At 36.1% G+C, this 14786-nt stretch overlaps 1 pseudogene; it reads right to left on the reverse strand.

The window, feature by feature from the left end:
- LOC149178420 (ent-kaurene oxidase-like) overlaps positions 1-12827 on the reverse strand; it is a 54583-nt pseudogene extending 41756 nt beyond the window's left edge.
- Between the last annotated feature and the right edge of the window lie 1959 nt (positions 12828-14786).

A 14786-nucleotide genomic window follows, 5' to 3' on the forward strand; every position in this document is an offset into this window, starting at 1 on the left:
TTGAATGGTTTTCTGTTGTTATACTCTACTCCGCTCTCTCTAGAACTCCTTTTCATATCTATGACTATGTTTGTCAATTTCTTAATGATCTGATGCAAACCTTCCACATCCATGGTGTCCCTTTCTTTTCCCTCAGCCACTTTGTTATCATTCCCACTACTTTTCTTTGATGACTAAGAGGCTTTCTTTCCTTTAGTCGTATGATGACATGTTGTGAGACTTATCATTTCGTTGTCAACTTTGATTGCTTCATCGATAGCACCTTGTAAGTTCTGTGCATTACATCTCTTGACCCACATCGTAGTAGGGACAGGAAGAGTAGAGATGTAGAATTCCATGAGCACCTCATCAGTAGGTCTAGCGGTAGCGAGGATTCTACTAAACAAAGTATTGAACCGGATATTAAAATCCTTGACCTTTTCTTCGGTGTCCATTTTCAAATGGGATAGCTCTAAAACTAAGGTCGTAGGTGTTTTTTCATCTCCAAACTTGTCTAAGAAAGCTTGCTGAAAGGCAACCCATGAGGTGATCGATCCTATTCTCAAGCTAAAGTACCATGTGGAAGCCGAACCAACCAGAGTAAAAGGAAACAAGCAACATACCACATCCTTATCGGCTACCCCCAACATGCGCACGACTAGGAAGAAGGAATGAATGTGGTTATCAGCCGCATCTCCCCGCTTAGGGTCGAATTTAGGCAATACTCTTTTTGCGTTTTTGGGTAAGGGATGATATTGCCCAAGTACTGCTACAGCATCCTGCACAAGCTAGGGAGGGAGTGCTCTTGGAGTAGGTGGAGGTTGATTCCCACCTAGAGGGAGAAGTAGAGGTTGATTCCCACCTGGGGGAGGAACGTTAGCCATGTTATGAATATGGAGGTTCTGGTTAAGGGTTTCTTTGTTAGGATTTTCCAAATCAGGCCAGGGGTTTCCTTTAGAAGGGGAATCTTCAGGAATTTCTTCCCAAGGAGAGTCAATACTTTGTAAAGAACCAAGCACAATATCTTAAAGAGACGAGGTTACAGATGTCTCTTCGTTTATGTGATAGACCCTTGGCTTTCTTTCTGTTATTTGAGGTAAAGACTGAAAGGTAGGGAGTTGGGATAGGGAACAAGCATAAGCCTGAGTAAGTCTTTTGACTAGTTGTTCATGAGTGACAAGGCACTCCCAAAGTCTCTCTTCCTTGGGTGACCCAGAAAAAAGACTTAGAGAGGTCTCTGTTTCCTCGAAATGAGGCTCTTTCAAATGGGTGGAGCAGTCTTTTCAACCTCTTCAATCCATACATTAGTCCTTCTGAATCCATGCATGGCACTTATAGATGAAATCTTGAGAAGCTATGGACGACAGTTCAGGCCGTTCTTCTAGCGCCAATTTGTTGACATGGCGAATTTTTTCTATACCAACAAGGGGAACTAACCTGATCGCAAGCCCCAATTATACCTACTTTCGTTTGGAATGGCTAGTTCTAACGTGTTTTAAGGGAACCCATAAATTGTTAAATGAGTTGAAAGATTGCTTCTGGGAAGAAGGCTTCAATTACATCAACAAAATAAAATAACCACTATGTATTGAATCCTATCTACACTTCTTCTAACTACTCTAGTCTATGTCCTAACTATCATAATCTATCATGCAAGAGCATGACAAAGAGAGGTTAAACATCATATATGAATTCCAAGTCTAAATGAATCAATTACTGGTTCACATAAGAACAAGGCTGCATTAATTCTTAATTGCAATCCAATCATTCATACAGGAATACACATTCCATTTTATGGAAGAGAAGCTTGCAACTAATGTCCAACATAGTTTCGAATCAGCAACCTTTCATGATTTAACCATGATGTTGAATCATATTCAAATAACCAGGCATAACCATGAACTATAAGTTACCAATATGCACAAAAAAAAACAAATATACATTTGCATTTATGCCAGCAACACCATTACGATCAAAACACATAAGAGAAGAGGAAAATCAATCTGAAACACAGGGTCCTCATTGAACCAAACAACTTTTCTTTATTCACAATAAATCAAAGTTGTTCTTTCCAAACCCAAAAAGCCCTTTTCTCCTATTCAGAGGGAATATTTATGCAACTGGAAATGACTCTCGATCTTCCTTTTTGCCTTCCCTCTATCCTCTTTCATTATATAGATCAGAATATGCAAATGAAGACAATCAGTGTCACTGCTGACACGTAGAGGGCATTTCCTGTCACTGTAGTGCTTGATTTTGTAGGGAAATGAATGGTTATTGATTAGAGGGGATGACTGTGTGTCACCTCTTCATGCTGAAATCAGGGGCAATTTCGCTTTCGGAATACATAGGCAACACCTGGAAATATAACCGCTAACGCCTAAAATCGAATCTTCAAATAAACATATCCGCATGGATAAACTCTTCGGATCCACTCCTGCATCTTTTATTTGGAGTCATACTTGAAGCTTATGCATCCATTCTTTGGCCTCACTTGCCTTCTCTTGATCCTCGCCTACAGAGATAGCCAACATCAATCACACTTATATAGATATGATAAAAATGCTTAAAAAACACAAATCTTGCCTTCATGAAGAATTTATAACATCAAGAGCAAAACTCGTGAAAGAATCAGCCCCTAGCCTTTAATCTACGCATTGATTCAGTCTCATAGGCAAAAATCTGATTTACACTGAAAATCCTCACAAAACAAAGAGCTGAATCCAAAACCTAGACTTGAAAAACTATAGGTGGGAACCTATACCCTATCCAGTCTTCCATATCACATCACATCGTGCCATGTGCTTGGGCTTAAATCTATGTCGATTGTGCCTTTAGGTTAGCCGGACCTGACATGCATATAGGTCATGGTTCATAATTCCTTTGGCTCTACCACATAAGACATCCCTTTGTAATGTCCAGACTCCAGCATATTATCACAAATGCAAGGAAAAACACGGAAAAACCTGTGGTTAGCCATAAGGCCAGACTTCAAATGTTATGTAATCAGGCATATAATCATCATCGGGTCCGGCTATCACCCCTCCACTAACTGCATAACCCTCGGGCTCCACCGATTGCGATAAGTGATCAGGGTAGGTGGACCCGAAATATATATATATATATATATATATATATATATATGTATATGTATATATATATATATATATATATATATATATATATACATATATATATATATATATATGTATATATATATATATATATATATATATATATATATATATCTATATATATATATATATATATATATATGTATATATATATATATATATATATATATATATATGACACTTAATAGTCTTGGCAGGTCCGCAATGTATGATTTCCCTTTGAAAAGTCCCGACTTCAATGTTTTTCAAAAACACAAGAATATATGGGAAAACCCCATGTCCAGCCATAAGGCCAGACCTGAAATGTTATGTGCTCTGGTCTATAATTATCGTCGGGTCTGGGTGGTAGTGGTATGTATTATATAAAAACCTCAAACCCCACCAATTGCGATATGTGATGGGGAAGCGGACCCGAAACCCACATATGTATTATGCTTGATAAAGCTGTCGGATTCAATTATTGTATTGACATTGTGTACGTATTCCAGACCCAAAATGTATATGAAACATGGTTAATAACGCCATTGGGTCCGGAGTATAGTGGCGCGCCCTATATATAAAAGCCCAGGACCCTGCCGATAGCGATATGCGATGGGGCTCCGGACCCAAAATATATGCATTTGGGTTAATAAAACCATTGGGTCCAGAAGCCATGTATGCATTGTGTTTTAGTGTTGATGTCGTTAAGCGGAAAATGGGTAAGTTGGGTGTTTTTTAAGTATTTATTTTATAAAGAGTTACAATGGAGATGAGGTGCGATAGAGGGTTTTGGAGGGTTAGGAAGGGTTACGATGGAGGAAATGAATGGAGGGTTGGGAAGGGCTAGAAATGAATCATATGGCAGATTTTTAAAGAGGGGGGCTCAACCATTAGGAATTGAAGGTTTGACTCGGCAACGAGTTAAGGTCTTTATGCTAAAATAGATCATTCGGAGAGGTGAAAATCAACTTTCAGTGGACCAATTCAAAATTACTGCCAAGGCAATTTTTGATAGGGTGGTGGTTGCGGCCACAACAGAGTGATGGCATTTTTACTAAGGAAAAAGCCACCTATAAAACATGTTGTAACTGTATAGTGGTTTTCAAAATTCAAATGCGAAGAGGATCTTACTAATAAGTGGTTTTCAGGAGGGAACCCATGCAATTGTTCACAAGGTGTCACGTATGAAAAGGTGGTTTGCATAAAACCAAAAATTGCAGACACCCACTTTTGTTAAACATTGAATATCTTGGGGGGTCCACAAACCATTTATCTTACCCTTCCAATGTGATCTTGACACTTGGCGTACTGAGTGCCATCAATTAAATTCATGGAGACTGCATAGAATCTTGGGCTATTTCTATATACATTTGGTGATTTTTTTTATTGTTATGGGAGAGGAGATAACCCACATTGGTTCAGTGAGAAGCTTCATTAGTGTTTACATATGCTAATAGTCCCAAGTTATTTTTATGTCTAGAGCACAAAAGTATACTCCTCCCTTAGCTTTGTACTTGATGCATTGAGTCGGTCTTGGCTTCTCTTTTATAGTTCGTAGCTTGCTAGATGGTAGATTCTTCATGTAGTTTGATGACTTGTAGATTCGGCCATAGGTGATAATATTTTCATAAATCCAAATTTATTTAAATTGAAAAATATATATCATTAAATATAACTCAATAACTTGTATAAAATGATTTTTGCACGGAAATGTGTATATGCCAAAGTGTTTAGCCAACGAACAAAATAGCTATTTTCAAAAAATTATGTAACACTTCAAATGGGTCAAAAAATGTTACAACAAAACCAAAGCAAGATTCCAAATATTTAGGAGCCATCAATGGACAAGGATTCACCAAGATCTCTTCCAAAAAGTGCCATAACAAAAAATCTAACACTCTTGTAGCTCTAAAACATCAGGGAACAAAAAATATCTTTGACGTGTTGCGAGATCTCCTAGAAGAATTCCCAAAGCCAATGTAAGAAACTATCATGGAAATCCACCCTTTCATTAAGAAGTCCAGTGAATAAATACGGAAAGGGAAAGACGACTCCATCTCATAAGTACATTCAATGCAAATGTATCCCGAACCAAGAGAGGACACACGCATGGCATAAGAAGAGGTCTTTGCTAACATTGAAGGTGTATATATGATGGCCCTTCAAGACATAGGTTTCCAAATTGAAATGAACACCATTCCTCCCAAGAAAATCACCCTCATGGAAGCTACCTCCAATAAGCTAAAGCATCACAATTAGGTGTTCAAAGAATCACAACCAAAGAAGAGGAAGGAGAATAAAAGACTTTAAGAAAAGAGGAAGAAAATAAATAGTACAACATCTCAATGATGTTAGGTGGAAGATGGAAGATTCAGGGTAGTATAGGAAGATCAATGAGATATTCTCCTCCTAGTCCATTGTTTTACAGTGAAGTTAATCTCTTGGAAAATAAGGGTTCTAAATAGCCCTTGAAAGCAACATATTCTTCATCAAAAGATCTAAGAGTATCTACCATTAATTCTTCTTATTTAAGAAACCAATTGTTCTTGTTCAAATTTTGAATCCATCATTACCAATACTTGGGGGGCGGAAAATTAGTATTTCATTCCCAACTTAAGTTCACTTAAATTATTTTGTCAATTCATAGTTTTCTTAAACCATTACTTAATTAGCAGATGATAGTGTTATAGATTATAGCCTATTTAGAACATCATGAGCATCATTAAATATAACATCATATAAACCATAAGAATCCAAAGACATCAACACATATGGACACCAGGATTTTAGGTGGAAACTAAATGTGGGAGAACACAACCACTATTGTTGTTTTGTATTCTTCTTTTATTATAAGGAAAATTCTTCTTACAATTTTTCACTAGCATAGAATCTTGCCATCACACAGCCTCCTACCTGTATGAGGCTACAATCTCCACTCATTCTCTAGTACCCACTCGAAGGGAGATACTACCCCCTATTCAAGTTGATTAGCTCCTACTAGAAGGAAGCTCCTATTACCTTACTGAAGCCTACAACCCTCAACAATTCATTGATTGTGTTTCAATATTTTTATACTTGATCCACTTGTCTCAATCAACCATAAAAAACATGTAGGCCACCTTTCATCATACTTTCAAACTTGACCCACACCAAAAAATAAGATCAAAAAATTACTAAACTAAATATCAAAATGAATTCGTGAATAACGAAATCACTGAAAACTAGATCATTGAGTCTTTGAATCAACTGAATCAATGAATAACTGAATACAACTAAATCACTGAATACAACTGAATCAGATAAGCAAACCAATCATTGAATCACTTAAATCAAACTAATCATAAAATACCAACATGCCAAGTAAACCCTCTTACTATCAATACCAAATCATCCAAGCCAACACTACTCATCTACATTAATTCAAGCCAATATGCCCTTACAACTTTTACCATACAAACAAAATACTATTAGAAATATGCAACATCAATTCTCTCAAAGTGTCATCATCTATAATAAGAGAACAATAGTAGAAAATAGGAAGTATCTCCATCCAATAGGTCACAAAACAATATGTTTTACAAAGTAGGTGTCATTATCCCATCAATAATCAACCAACCATACCACCGATCCAACATGAAGAGAATCAAGCATAAATCACTACTAGGATACTCAATGGGTAAACTGATTATTGGATGTTTCAATAAGTCTCAAGCACATATGTCTAGATCTATGAATAATATTGTCACAACATCCTTTGCCATTAATAACAACCATTGCATACTAAGGAGAAAATATAAATTAATACATTCAGATATATCCATATATCAATCAAGAGAAGATCGCATTTTAAATGCATAGAATATCATATACAATCTCCGAGCTTACAAAATAGAAAATGCACTCAACATTCAATCATTGTGTAAATCGAAGGACAAGTTACATACTGATCAATGTAAACATTTATTATGCAAACCCCTATAATAAAAATAATATACTCTCTCTCATATAAATCTTTGTCATCTATCTCTTCATAAAATATTCATCTCTATGACTTCAATTGATTACATTAGTCACCAAACCATACAAAGCATCCTCACTATCAAGGAAGAACATAAGTATCTTCCTGAAGAGACTAGTGACAATCATAAGTGAGAAATGGAAATATATATGAATATAAGTGCCCTTTTCCACTGATATGCAACTCTAATTATTGCATTCATGAGCATTGTCGAATAAATTTAATACTGAAATTCTTACTATCAATAACTCAGTAATGTAGTTTATTTTCTAACACATTCAGGCTCAAGAAATTAACAAGTAAATAATTAGACACATCAATATATATTGTAGTAAATAAAATATGATGGAAGATCAAACATTATATACGCGAATATATCAATTTGAAATAGAACCAATCCTCCATTGCACCTGGAATCAAATCACTATATTAGAGAATGTTCGTGGGCCATGAGGCAGTCCTGTGTGAGATAGGAGACAAGAGACTCATGAATTTCACACACAAAAGCCTTAGATCAATCTCTTTTTATATTTTCTCAATCCTCCAATACTCAGATCATTACATTAGATTTCTAAAAAACTATAGTACAAAACAACCATAGTAATTATTTACCAAATCAATCTAGTTTGATGACCTTAATTCTTGTGGGAGAAACCCTGGTTTTTGTGTAAATATTTTATTTTCCCATCTACAAGCCCAACCACACCCACAAGCCTTCTTCTGTTGAACTAGAAAGCCTCTGATTAGACCCACATGCTCAATTCCTTGCAACTGGAGCTTTCTGGAAACACTCATAAGCCCTCCATGAGCCTAGGGTAGAGAATAGGAGACAACTTTATATTCTCCGTCTAAAACTTGCCCAACTTCTTCCTTACATTCTTTGACACCTTTATAATAGCCTTTGACATTTGGAACACCTTACAAACCTCTATCTTTTCTGTAAAATCAATCTTGTACTATACTCTCTAATCCTGCATTGGTACATCTCACACATCGATCATGAAATAAAAAAATGTTGACCATCAAGGAGACATATAAGTAAGAGATGGAAAAATGATAAAAAAAATCCTCAATGTAGACATATTGATAACCATACAATCTTGTTTTAATGAAGTTCATCAAGCTTTCACTATGACATATATGCACACCAATCCATATAATCCATGAAAGCATCAAATATCAAGATAATGTAGCAATTAGTGTAGGTTTCATTGAAGGACAACACCACAACCATAATGCCAACAATTTCATCCTTTGGACTTGATGGAAACCTTCTGCAACAAAACAAAGCTCTCCTCCCCTTTGGCATCAATTGCAAATAGTTGTTCAAAACTGAGAGAAGGGGTTCCCCTCCCATATGGAACATTATGAGACTGATTTTTTGATGTAAAAAAGAGAGCTCAACTGACCATGCTCCCCCTTAGCATATAATGCATTCTTTGAATGTATAAGGATGAATGAAGAAAGCATAAGTACATTGATAAACATTATTAACAAAATCATTCATTTCCCAAGGAAAAATTACCATCAACAAGTAGTATCATAATACAAACTTCATTATCATCATCAATAGTAGCATACGATACCACATTCCATACTATATTAACCAATCATCAACCATGATATACTATGTAAATCATTGATAGCATTTGAAATAGTCATGTCCATACAACATCAATATTAAACATCAACCCACTTGTCAATCACCATTAAGAGATGCAACAAGACCGAGCGATGACAATAATCAATCATCAATTAATCCATAATGAGAAGAACAATGGAACAATACCAACAACAAAAATAACCATAAATCATCATGAACCAATAATGAACTATTAGAAGCATAGAATATGCTCCCCCTGAACCTATGGGAATTACCAATCATGATCACAATAGATCGACATATCAACAGTCACAACCATAATTCCAACAATAAACTAAGTAGCTCCCCTTTAACATTCAATATATTATCATGTTCATCACAGATGCCGTGTTAGAATCATAATTCATCATCCAAAGAATAATCAAACAATATACGTAATCATCGTTACAAGTCTCCCCCTGATATCATGCACCTCTAATCCCGTTGACCTGATTGCTCTATGGTCTTTTCATAAATAACATAAGATTTAATAGAATGCGGTATGGACTATTTCCTTTTACTATGAATCTGAATAAGATGCATTATACCTCTTATTTTTTCCTATATTCTTCTTTACTACATATAATTTATATGAATTTTAGAATCCTTTTGCCATGACTTATTCAGTACCTCCTTATACAATCTTGAATCTAGTTGATGTAAAAATAATTACATTCCCTTTATCAGCTATATGGCTTACACTTAGAATGTTTTGTTGTATCCCTTAAACTAATAATACATTTGTTTCTTCTCTATTATTAACATAAATATAATAATTATCCATTCTTAGTACCTTTACAGATGAACCATTTCCAAGAATGATATTACCACTCTTGTTCTTAAGAGAGATAAATTTGTCCTCATTTCTAGAAATGTGATGATATCATCCGCTATCAATGCACCATTGATCTTCTTCTTCAAATGCACATAGAGCAAGGCCACACCATAATTATTTTTATTCTTTTTTATCAATATGAGGAGTGTTAGTGGTTTTATATGCTATTTTGTCACATTCGATTAGTGTTCCTCCTAATGGGATCAATCAACATCCTATTCCCCCTTGTCACCATCTTGTACAAAGCCTTATGCATGTTCCATTCATCCCCCAAAATTTCAGCCCTAAACTTCTTCAATTAAGCCAGTTTGAGCACCAAAGCTCCTTACAAGCCTATAGGGGTGCGATCATATACGTGTTTCTCCATTGTAGCTTACATTGGTCACCAATAGGTTTCTCATCTTTATGCCCATGTTGGTTCTAGAAACTCGACAGAATGATCTGGATTCTGGAAGCTTCCCCTTCTAGTAGTTTCTAGAAGTTGTTTCAAATAGTTACCTTGGATAAAACATTCAGATCATATCCTTCCCTACTTTTGAGTTTTCAAAACTTATCCTTTGATCATATCCCTCCATAGAAGGTGGACCTATTACCCTAGAATGATAATTGGATAAGAACTCCCAACTTACTCTACTTCTCTATATATTCCCAACCTTCTATGTGGTTAGGGGATGGATTTTGTAGTGTAATTATGCCCTTATGCTACTGTAGTGAGTGGCCATCATCTCATGTATTTAGGGTGATGGTAGATTCATATTGTGATAAGGAAAGGAAAAGTCAACAACTTAGAGGAGCTCTTATACAAGATCAACTAATACTTATGGTTGTAATATCCTTCCATTTATAATAATGAAAACATTTCATTGTTTTCCTATATGTGATGTTGTTGTTTCATATATTTCAATACCGTTTTGATCTATTAAATGAAGTATTCAGATGATATTGCATAGATATTTTATTTTCTTGGCTTGTGTTATCCGATTATGGAGGTTCTAATTTTGGCATTTAGAGCTATAATTGGAGCTTCCAAGCTAAAGAAAGAGCGAAGTGTGCAAAGGATTCCAGGTTTGCCTCAGTTCATCATCTATTTACTTTAAGTAAAAATCATTGTGTTCCTTGTCTCTCCGTCGTTTGAGGTTAGCCAGTGACCTAGGGGAGATACTTTTGTCCACAATCATAAATCCCATATAACAAATTGGTGACTTTGCTGCGGATCATAGTATTCTCTTGGTGGTTTACTTGTCCATTATGTTTGATTACCTCCTTGAAATAATTTTGTTGTATCATCCAACCAAGAACATACCTAGGACGTGATTTCATTGAGCCTTCTTTGCAATTCTTGTGTCGAAATCCTCTTTCCTAGGCCCAACGCACTCCTTGTGCCTTTGACAGATCATTGTAGCTCACCCTGGCCCACTCTACACCAATGTTGTAATGCATTGGTGTCTCTTCTGCACTGGCCTTAGCCCCTATGTTTGCATGAATTTTGACCTGGTTCTTGAGCCTATATTTGGTAATATTACTTGTAGCTAAACTTCCCTAAGCCTTCAGTGTCTTGTGTCTCTCTAAAGCCTTTTTCATTTGTGTTGTTTTCCTTTAATACGAATTGGTTTTGATTTTTCTTTTTTCTTATCATTTGGTCACTTGAAAATTGATTTGCGTTTAATTATTGATTTCTTAAATGAATTGTTGTTCTAGTCCTCATTCTAAAAAGTGTAATTGAATCAAATTTAAACATTTTCATATTATTTTTATTCATTTCGAAAATTAAGTGTGGTGAAAGGAAAAATTTTGCATCTGCCTTTGATGTTTTGCATGTGAATTAGCATAGGAACAATTGCATTGGAAAGGAAATTTCATCTTGCATCTTGTTTGCTACATTTTGTGTTCTACATCTTGAGTGTTTCTTCCCTTCCTTAGATATATTTTCATTGAAAGAGAAAGGATTTATATTTTCTCATGCTATATTTGCGTTTTAGGATATTCATGGTTAGCATAAAAACTGAAACATAATCAAATATAAGCAGTAAAATTTATTGAATCGACCTAAGGAGAATTTGTAACATTAATGAAAACATTTAGAATTATAGGCTAGAGATGTGTTATGACATCATTAAGCATAGGAGTCATCATTGTTTGTTAGCGTTGCATCTTGGGGACAAAATATTATTCCATGTAGTGAGTGTATAGGATCGTACTCCATGTACCTTAGGGTATATTGGTGGCACTCCATGCACGTAAAGTATATGGGAACACTCTCATAAAATGGTTACACATTAGACAACACTACTATGTATTACACTCCCATGTACTATCAGATATATTTTTGGAGTCCCCAATAGGTTTCTATCAATCCATAGATAACTAAGTTTGCAACCTTGTATTCCGTGACATATCGAACACAACATTCAGTGAGATTGGTTGTCGTACATTAAGTCCTTGGTTTCCCAAGGTGTATATTGTAGTTCATGGTTTCTTGGTAATATAATTTACTATCCAACGTGGGAGAACAAAATTCCCCTCCCCGTCATCCGTGTAGAATGAAAAATAAGCCTCCTCTTCCTCCAGAGGTTACTCATAACCTTTGTCCAAGGCATAGGAAAATGAAAACTATCAAATCAAGAAGACCAAGAACTACTTTTAGCCCTCCTCCTAATTTTGTTCAGCTAGAATCATTTGTCCCTTTTAGTTCTGAACTCGGGTCTACATTTATTCCCATTGGTGAAACTGACACAATTGAAATAGAAGTCCCTAAGATTTTGTTACCTAAGGTCATTCAATATGATTTGCATCAGTCACAAACTTTGTTTCCTAAGGTTATTGAACCTAAGGAGCCTTAGCCATCTTCATCTAAGTCTTTGGGACCTTCCTGCTCTCTTCCTTTGTGTGATACAATACCAATATATCTTGGGCTTAGTGGCTTCCACACGGACTTTTGAGTATTGAAGATATCCATCAAGAAGAGCCTCATCCTTATAAACTCATTCATTGGGAAGGACTTTACTTCTATCAAAGCAATCCACTTCCGTCTCTTCAACCTTCGACATAATCTCTTGTACCTAATTATTTGGGCCTACCTGCGGATCTCTCATGGAAATCTTCATTGGGATTATCAACCATGACTGGAACGGATTCAAACTCATAGGCTGTATTAACCACTCTGGTTGAAACATCCAATGTCTCTTCCTCATTTATGTTTGTAACATCACCAGAAACACATTTATATGGTGGTGCATTCATCTCACCTAGATATTAGTCATTATTTGGTACCTTTTCTGGTGTGGGTTCTAGTCCTTGTACCTCTCCCATGTCATCCGATTCGGGAGTAATGTCTGGTACTTGTATTATAAATTCAACATAGTATTTTCCTCTTCCTACATATGCATCCACAATAGAGTAGCATATTGGCCCTTATATCAATACGAAAATTTACCCTCAACAACCCAAGCCTCCTTATATTGGGTACCCTGCATCTGGATCACACTTTCCTCCATCATCCCCCCCTCCCATGGTAGGGGGGCAGCCTATTGTTGGTATACCTCAATATGGTAATCCTCCTAGTTATTATCCTCCTTATCTCGAAACGGCTTCCATTGTTTGGAAACCTACTTTACCCGTTCAACCTAGTTGATTTTGGGATCAACTACTAATCCTCAAACTATATCGTCTTCATCACAAATTCCTACATGTCTATCAACAACTCAACAAGCTCAAATACATGTTATCCAACCTTTACAACCCATTCCAATGGGTTTTTTTCACCCTAGTTCTCGATTAGTCAACTTGTACAAGGTCCTACACCTTCTCAATCGCTTGTGCAAGGTACTCCTCATGTTTTGGTAGGTCAACTTATTCAAAATTTGGTGCAGTATCAATCGATCTCGTACTAGGGGGAAATACAAACCCATATCGAGAAATAGCATGGATCATGTCAAGTTCCTTTTCAAGGCCAACAAATACAAACCCAAGCATTCCAGCAGCTTTATCACCATCCTGGGGTTGGGAAACAAACTCACTTGTATGCTAGCTATCAAAGCCCTCCATATTCTTGTAACAAGGTTTCTTATTATCAGAACCCTCCATTACTTAGGAATGCAAGTGTCTGTTTCCCAGGTTATCCCTTCATATCCAGGTCATCCACCTTTGGAATTTAATCAACAGTTGCCTTCTGTGGCTACTCTTTAACTACTGAATTTAACTCATATTACTAATGACCACATTGCTCATTTTCCATGGTGTCTGATTATTCCCACTAAGTTTCCCTCTAATACCCCAAAATTCAATGGGAATCCTAGAGAAAATTCATCGATGCATGTTATCAATTATCATCTGTGGTGTTCATCCAACTCCCTTAACGATGATTCCATTCAATTCTGTCTTTTCTGGCGAATGCTTACAGGTACCGCAACTAAATGGTATATTTATCTACCAAGAGCATCGTTTCATGACTTTAGCACATTAACCACTACCTTCCTCACACATTTCTAATTCCCCATCAGATACAAGACTAGAATAGAACTATCGACTAGCTTCAAACAATCAGACTCCACTCACATTTCGGATCACATTCTTGAGTGGATGCGCTATTCTCAGTTGGTCAAGCCTTATGTTCCTGATCACTTATTAGTAGAATTATTTATCAAATCTCTATTAGCTCCCATAATAGAAGATGTGGCCAAAAGTGGAGTCATGACTGAAGAAAAATTTATTACTTGTGCTCAATATTTAGATCTAGTTTATACCCAATCAAGAATGCTCTATGAGAAGATACCAAATGCTCAAAGACCCTCAAATATTGTTCGTCCTCCACTTGGGAAATAATCTCATGCTGCTGATGGCATTATAGGTTCTTCTATTTCGCAGTCAGTGAGTAAACCATTTGGTACTACACTTACCTCTCCTGCACAAAAACCTCAATATCATCCTCTTGCAACATCTACTTCAAAGATAAATATCATCTCATCTGATAAAGGCAAGTCTCAACAACAATATGGAAGTAAGAAGAAAGGTAAAGGTAAGAAAAACAAATCTTCCTCACCATGGGATAAACAAACAAATTTGTCTTCTAATGATAACTGAAGGCCTCAATACCCATGCTTGATTTGTAATGAGGATCACTTTACAAGTGATTGTTTGCACCATGATGAAGTAAATTAGTTTCTTAAATCATCCACTTCTCTCACTGTGTTTATTGACCCA

This window comes from Pinus tabuliformis, chromosome 4_1 (assembly GCF_031772625.1).
Source record: "Pinus tabuliformis cultivar Carrire ecotype Pingquan chromosome 4_1, CPIR1, whole genome shotgun sequence".
In the NCBI taxonomy this organism is placed as follows: domain Eukaryota; kingdom Viridiplantae; phylum Streptophyta; class Pinopsida; order Pinales; family Pinaceae; genus Pinus; species Pinus tabuliformis.